Here is a 5400-nt window from a genome sequence, read left to right as displayed (position 1 = left end):
CTCAAATAGCACTATTGCTAAATCTATAAGGTCTTAGACTATTCGCGCCGGGTCTGTTTAGTCTAGCGCCGCTTGCCTTGCCGCCTCCTATCGTACCTCCGGCCGGACCTATAGCACTACTACCGCTACTACTACTACTATTCGTACCTGCTCTACCTCCTCCTCCTCTAGTACCTATACGTCTCGTCGTGCGTATCGACTTCTGCTAGTTCTATCTACTTTAGGTAGTAATCTTCGTAGTTTTAAAAGCTTTTGTTTTTGCTTAGGCTTAAACCGGTCTCTAGAAGATAGGCGAGAAGGGCAAATACGGTCTTAGTAGGTTAGTTTCTAGCAATTAATAGACTACCTTTAGGGCAAGGCCTCGTTCGACAATACCTGCCTTAAGGCTATTACCTTCGCCGACTACCTCCTCCGTTAGACACTATTATAACGCTTCGCTCGTAGTTAGACTCGGTCTATCTTAGGTAGCGGTATCGAGGCTTTTAAGGGTATATACTAGTCTCTACGTATCGTTTACCTAGGCCGCCTTTCTATTAATGTCGATATAGCTAACGGCACTTTCTAGACTGCCGACATGCTTTATTAATCTGCTGTTACGGTGCTCGCGACATTGGCGACCTTATTACCGGCATTTAGCGCAAGGGGGAGAAGGGCAAGTATAGTATTAGTCTTAAGAAGTTCCGGAAGGTCCGCGTTATTGCTAAGCGCCGTAGCTAGCACAACGAGGATAAGTATTACATCGAGCGCTTTATCTACTAGGACACTAAGCAGTACAAGGTACAGGTTACTAATCCTTAAGGTAATAAGGTAACTATATCCCTCTACGACTACTTCGCTAAGAAATACAATATCTGTCTCTACTGCTTTCTAAAATCTTCCGAGAGTAACGTCTATCTATTACGTCGAGACTTGCCGAATGTCTTAGGCTTAAGGTTATTGTTAACCTTCTTATTTCACTAAGGTCTACTGCTTATCTTAGGCTTAAGGTTATTATTAACTTCTTATCGTTGCACTTCTCGTCTATCTGTTACGGGAATTTGCTAGTTGTTTTAGACTTAAGGTTATTGTTTAACTTCTCGTAGATAAGTACTAATTAATATCGGCCTGTTCTGTAAGGCGAATAAGGTAATAACCGAAGCTGCCTAGGGTAAGTTCCTTAACCTGATCCCTTAATCTCCTTAGGGCTATAGGACTTGTTTAACTTGTCGATATTGCCGTAGATAAGGGACATTGATATAGGCACTATACAGCCTTGCTGTTATCTAATTAGGCCCTTTAGTATAGTGGTTGATTACGCTCTACGGTATAGCAACGGAGCGTAATTGCTCGAAGATCGCCTATTAAGCAGTTATATACCTCTAGCCTTAGCTCTACATTACTCGTAGAGACTTCCTAGGGCCGGAGGTAGTACTGCTTAGGCATCCGAGAGCGGTTACAATCTATATACTTGCGTTATACTCGATCGAGAATGTCTCTTTTATACTAGAGTAACCCGGGTTCGAATCTCGGAGGGGCTATCTTCTTTTACTTAGGTGTTAGCCTTTTATAGAGGTATTGTTCTTCTAGATAATAACCATTTTGATCTTTTTAGACCTTTATATAATTCGCTATCTTCTTTTACTAAAGTCCTGTTATTATACTAAAGTCTTGTTATTATACTAAAGTCTTGTTATTATACTAAAGCCTTGTACCTAATGTCCATTTTTTAGCTCTTTAAATATAGAAGTAATATCCGCGCTCCTTAAGCCTATAGGCTCCGGGATTCTAGTATAACCGTTGTCGCGGCGACGCCGGTATAATCTATAGGCTTCTTAACGACTAGACTAGCTTAGTCTCTAGTGCCCTTAAATTTTGCCTTAATTAGAGCAATACGAGCTAGTATGTCGTAGGCGATAGTCGTTAGCGATCGTATTTAGCGGGTAAAGTCGTCGAGTTGCTAGATGTTTATGCCTATAGAATGTTTAGCTGCGTTCCCTACCCTTAAGATATAGTACATCTTACGGCTAAGAAGGTTGCGGTTAGGCGACGTATGCTTCTAGACTAGCGGCGTTATTAATACTAAAAGTTAATAAGAATTTTCGGAGACGGGCTTCTTAACGTATAGCACCCGCTGCTAAGAGGCTCTTAGGTCTTATTAGCCGAAAGTTAATAAAAGTTGCTAAAAGTTCGTTCGAGGTAGGGCCGCGGACGGGCCCACCCTAGCTAAGCCTACGTCGCCTATCTAACCCGTCTAAGCTACTAATTTTCACCTCTTAAGTATTATCCGCGCGCCTTAAACCTACAAAGTTTATAAGCAGGGTTTATAGGACCTCGGGTCCTCGGGAGCTATAGGGTTTATCGTCCTCTACGCTATAGATTCGAACCGATTAGAAGAGGAGTTTTAGGTCGAGAAGAAAATGTAGTAGCTAAGGCGCGAGGATTATACGATCTTATATATCGGTAGAGGAACGACGATAGCGATATCAACGATCGGATTTAGCCGCTTAGAGCGCAAGATTTAAATAATAAGAGGTAGAAAACGAGGCATATCGTAGGCATATAGGCACGGATATTATTTCAACTTAAGAATCTATATATTCAGAATTGCCGACTTTACGGTATCGATAGCGGCCGCACTTTATATTGCCGGCACTACTATCGTATGCCCGCTTGCCCTCCTTAGTATATATACGACAGGTATAGCCTAAGCGGGCATAGCGCTTATAGGTAGGCGTACGCAACTCTCCTTTATCTGTCTCTTCGATACGGCCGATATGCGTTAATCTAATCTATGTCTCGTTCGAACTCTCTATCTATAGCTTTACAGTCTCGGAATAGTAGGCCTTATTAGCCTATAGGTAGCGTAGCGCAATCCGTAGGCTACTTGAACCCTTCTTCTTCTTCTTCTTCTAAGCCTAAGCTAGTGCTAGTGCTAGTGCTAGTGCTAGCGGTAGTAGCGCCCTAGGTACTAAAGTCGAGGCTAGAGGTAGCGGAGGAGGAGGTAGAGAGACAAGAGGCAGGCCTTAGCGAGAGCGGTCTTACTATCGACGCGCCTACGTACTTAGACTAGAACGCCGAGATAGTGCTAGAGCTAGTAGCGCTAAGGCCGCTATATTAACGACACTAGGATATATTAGCTGCGGCCTTATATAAGGCGAAGATAGAAGGTATACTCGTCTAGGGCATCGACATCCTAAACCGAGCCGCCCTGCTAGTCCTGCTAGTCCTACTAGTCCTACTACTACTGCTGTTATAGTAGAGGCGCCTACGCCCCGGGAGACAGAAAGTCTAGCGCAAAGTCTACAATTTCGTCGAGTTCTTAGTTAGATATAGTAGCGACTACGACGGCGAGGTGTTAAAGGCGAGGATAGTATATATCGGTAAAGAAGAAAGAGAATAGAAGAAGGTCGGCGAGGAGTCTAATTTATAAGCGACTCTCTTATCGAGCTTAATTTTACCGTATCGATCTTACTTCGGTATTATACCCTTACTATACGCCTTACAATACTATCCGACTACTATTGTTACTTTAACACTTAATTCGTTACTCCCTACCGCCCTTAGCGCTACGATCGGCCTCGGGGATATTAGTTATTTACAACAAGCCGATATCGTTTATCGAGTTTTAGCAACTTTTAGCCGCTTACAATACGGTCGTTATCTAGAGATAGCGAGAATATCCAAAGTTAAAGTATTAGTATATCGGCTAATATAGCCGATATCTTTTACTAAGTTTTATTAGCTTTAAGCCGCTTATAATGCGGTCGTTGTCTAGAGATAGCGAGAATATCTAAAGTTAAAGTATTAGTATATCGGCTAATATAGCCGATATCTTTTACTAAGTTTTATTAGCTTTAAGCCGCTTACAAAGCGGTCGTTGTCTAAAGACGGCGGGGATATCTAAACTTAAAGTTTTAGTATACCGGCTAATATAGCAGGATATACTGTTAGTCGCGGTAGTAGCAAGATTAGCGAGATTCGTAAGAGCTCCGGCGCCCGCTTCTCTATAAGGTTGTACCTTCGAGACTGTTTATCCTTTAGCGACTAGATATTATTCGGCAACTTTTATCAACTTTCGGCAAGTTTCAGACTATTTATATGCGCCTAAGGTTTGTTAGTGCTATAGACGCCTCCCGATAGGCACTAAGTCTACTAAGGGAGCAAGGGTTGCAGCACTCTTACTGCCTCTAACTTAATTAATACTATTCCTTTAGTGCCGCCTATACTAAGTAAACAAACTAGCCCTTCGGTGCTATTATTACTACTAAGGTAGAAGAGGCAGATCTAGCTTATTGCCGAGAAGTAGTTAATATAGGGTAAAGTGCAGTAGCTACTACAAAAGTAACTATCTTCTGCATTTCTTCCTCCTTTCTTCTATAACACTTACGCCGGTCTAGGAGACACTAAGCCGGCGGCAGCGACTAGGGGTCCCAATACCCTTACTAAGTAAATAAACACTAGCTTAACGTAATAGGCATTACTACGCTCGATAGGGAACCTTCGGGCCTATATAGATAAGCAAACGGCGTAGAAGCGAGTGAAATTAAAGTATTAGAAGCGAAGGCAGAGGCTACTACTCCTACTAAGACTCCCGCTTAAGACCCTAACGAAGCGCGCTACTAGTTAGAGTGTCGAATTCAAGACTCTATCTAGGTCTAGGACCCTAACGAAGCGCGCTACTAGTTAGAGTGTCGAATTTAAGACTCTGTCTAGGTCTAGGACCCTAACGAAGCGCGCTACTTGTTAGAGTATCGAATTCAAGACTCTGTCTAGGTCTAGGACCCTAACGAAGCGCGCTACTAGTTAGAGTGTCGAATTCAAGACTCTATCTAGGTCTAGGACCCTAACGAAGCGCGCTACTTATTAGAGTGTCGAATTTAAGACTCTATCTAGGTCTAGGACCCTAACGAAGCGCGCTACTAGTTAGAGTGTCGAATTTAAGACTCTATCTAGGTCTAGGACCCTAACGAAGCACGCCGCTAGTTAGAGTATCGAATTTAGAACTCTACCTAAGATACTAACGAGTATAAGCTTAAGGCTAGCACTACTATCGAAGAAGCGCTCCGTAAACGGCAAGCCGGGCCTGCTCTCGATAAGCATTCTACAGTCGATAGGATAGGCCTGCTCTCGAAGAAGCGCTCCGTAAACGGCAAGCTAGGCCTGCTCTCGAAGAAGCGCGCGTAAACCCTAAGCTAGGCCTGCTCTCGATAAGTACTCTACGATCGATAGGATAGGCCTACTCTCGATAAGCTCTCTACGGTTAATAGGACGGGCCTACTCTCGAAGAGCGCTCTATAGCGAAGGAGCGCTCCGTAAACGATAGGCGCACTATAGACGATAGGCGCTCCGTAAACGATAGGCTAGGCCTACCCTCTAAGACTACGGTCGACGGGATTATATACGTATTTAGCTAACCCGAGA

General features: G+C 43.4%; 1 pseudogene across 1 annotated transcript; it reads left to right on the top strand.

Moving 5' to 3' along the window:
- Positions 1–1269: 1269 nt before the first annotated feature.
- MYCFIDRAFT_t15 lies at positions 1270–1517 on the top strand (annotated as a pseudogene). Its single transcript has one exon. The product of its transcript is annotated as a tRNA-OTHER (tRNA).
- Positions 1518–5400: the final 3883 nt, after the last annotated feature.

Source organism: Pseudocercospora fijiensis (assembly GCF_000340215.1).
Source record: "Pseudocercospora fijiensis CIRAD86 unplaced genomic scaffold MYCFIscaffold_1, whole genome shotgun sequence".
Classification (NCBI taxonomy): Eukaryota; Fungi; Ascomycota; class Dothideomycetes; order Mycosphaerellales; family Mycosphaerellaceae; genus Pseudocercospora; species Pseudocercospora fijiensis.
Note: the sequence above shows the minus strand (reverse complement) of the source record. Positions and strands in the feature narration are given on the sequence as shown.